We start from the raw sequence: 2241 nt of genomic DNA, 5'->3' as shown, positions 1-2241 counted from the left end.
GGAGATTTTACTATTGCCAGGATTTAATTTCTGGAGAGGAAATATTTATAGCTGTTCCTGGCCTCAGCCTGTGGTTCCAGTGATGGTAGGAGCATTTGGGGCTGTGACTCCTAAGCTGGGACAATGGTTCCAACAGATCTGAGGGACAATATCAGAGTTCTCTGTCCAGAAGAGTGCAATGCTAGGAACAGCCAAGATACTGTGTGGAAATCTCAAACTCCCAGGCCTGAGATTGGGAAAGACACATACCACCTGTAGATTGAAAAGATAACTTTTTTATAATAGTGATGACAGTTATTATTTAATGTGGTAATTTGGAACACCAAAAGATTTGTTCATCAAAATGTTAGCACCTGTTTTTTTCCCCATGAAGTGGCCTTCCCTTTTGAAAATGAAATACGTTTCATAACCACTTCCTACAAACTTTTTTTTTGAGAAATTGGGTAGCGTATGTATATGTATGGGGGGAGACCATTTGCTGCTTAGGCAACTGGCTTGATACTCTGATTCAGTCAAATGTGTCAAAAGAGAATGGGGAAGTGTATTCAGTTGCTAATTTGATTGTGTATCATAGTCCACATTTAGTCATGCCTAACTGCATGTGATTCCTCTTGGACTATATTTGACACTGAAACTCCAAGTAGAGAATAGTAAACTAGTATTTCCTTATAACTCCTTTTTTATGCTTTTCAAGAGAAGACATGGGAAAACTTTCCTTGTTAATCAGAAGTTCACATTACTAATTCAGAATTGTGATCCTGCAGCGTTGTTTTGTTAACTATGGGAATCAAGTGATGGGGATTGGGATTGTTCAAGGTAAAACATTATTTCTTTAAAAACAAAACAAAAATAAGAAATCACAAAGTCTATATAGAGCAGGGGCCTCCAAATTTGGCAACTTTAAGACTTGCGGCCTTCAATGCCTAGAATTCCTCAGCCAGACAATTTTAACAAGCATCAAAAAGCTAAATAGGATTAGGCCTTGTTAGGACCTGGATGGGAGACCAACAGGACCAATATACAGAAGGGCAGTCTGGGAAATAAAAAAAAATCCTGCAAAAAGTAAAAGATAAAGCCCTGTAACCAAAAAATTGAATCGACAATGTAGTGGGAACAGTTGAATTCAACTTTAAAATGTAGGTTCTTTTTTTTTCTTTCTTTTAAGAGCAAATTATAGCAAAATATACAGGTTATTTTTTACAGGTTTTTCCCCCCTTAAATCCCATTAAGTAAAAAACAAAACAATTTAAATTCATTGTTTGTAAATGTCATATAAGAGGAATCACGTAGATTCTGGGATAACATCCAAATGATGGCTGGTACTTGATTCTTGATTAATACATCACCCTCTTTAAAGATCAGTTACGAAAAAAGAGATTAGTGAATCAAAGGAATGAGTGAAGACTTTGAATGTATTGCCAAATGCATTTTAGCAAAAACTTTTGCAGTCAATAATTTGTCTGTGTGAGAATGTGTGTGTGTGTGTATCATTCTTGTGTGGGAAGGCTGAGTACATAAATATATATAAATGTAAATTCTAGAGGGATAAGAATTGGCTCCTGTAACTTAGAAAACCGAGATATTATTTTTTTAAAATACCATCAATATCTTTCTATTTCTGCTTAGTGATGAATGGAACCAGCTGAATTTGCTTCAGAATTAATCCAGACCCAAAGTAATTCCTTAAATGTATGAAGAATGCTAAGTATGAAAGAAGATGTTCTGTTATAATGGAAAAATGATATAGCATTCTGAGCTTCTTTCTCCAACCTTCGCTTCGTGGCGAAGGTTGTGGAGAGTGTGGTTGCATGGCAGCTCCCCCGACACCTGGAGGAAACGGTCTATCTAGACCCGCTCCAGTCGGGCTTCAGGCCAGGATACAGCACGGAAACGGCATTGGTCACATTGGTAAATGATCTCTGGAGGGCCCGGGACAGGGGTTGTTCCTCTGTCCTAGTTCTTTTGGACCTCTCAGCGGCTTTTGATACGGTGGACCACGGTATCATGCTGCGGCGTCTGGTTGAGTTGGGAGTGGGAGGCACGGTGATGTGGTGGTTCTCCTCCTTCCTCACCGACCGCACGCAGTCTGTATTGGCAGGGGGGCAGAGGTCGACCCCAAGGCCCCTAACTTGTGGGGTGCCACAAGGGTCAGTCCTCTCCCCCTTACTGTTCAATATTTATGTGAAGCCGCTGGGGGAGATCATCCGTGGCTTTGGGGTGGATTTCCATCAGTACGCTGAT

Source organism: Protobothrops mucrosquamatus, unplaced genomic scaffold, assembly GCF_001527695.2.
Source record: "Protobothrops mucrosquamatus isolate PMUCROS unplaced genomic scaffold, P.Mucros_1.0 scaffold1458, whole genome shotgun sequence".
NCBI lineage: Eukaryota > Metazoa > Chordata > Lepidosauria > Squamata > Viperidae > Protobothrops > Protobothrops mucrosquamatus.
This window is presented reverse-complemented; position numbering follows the sequence as displayed.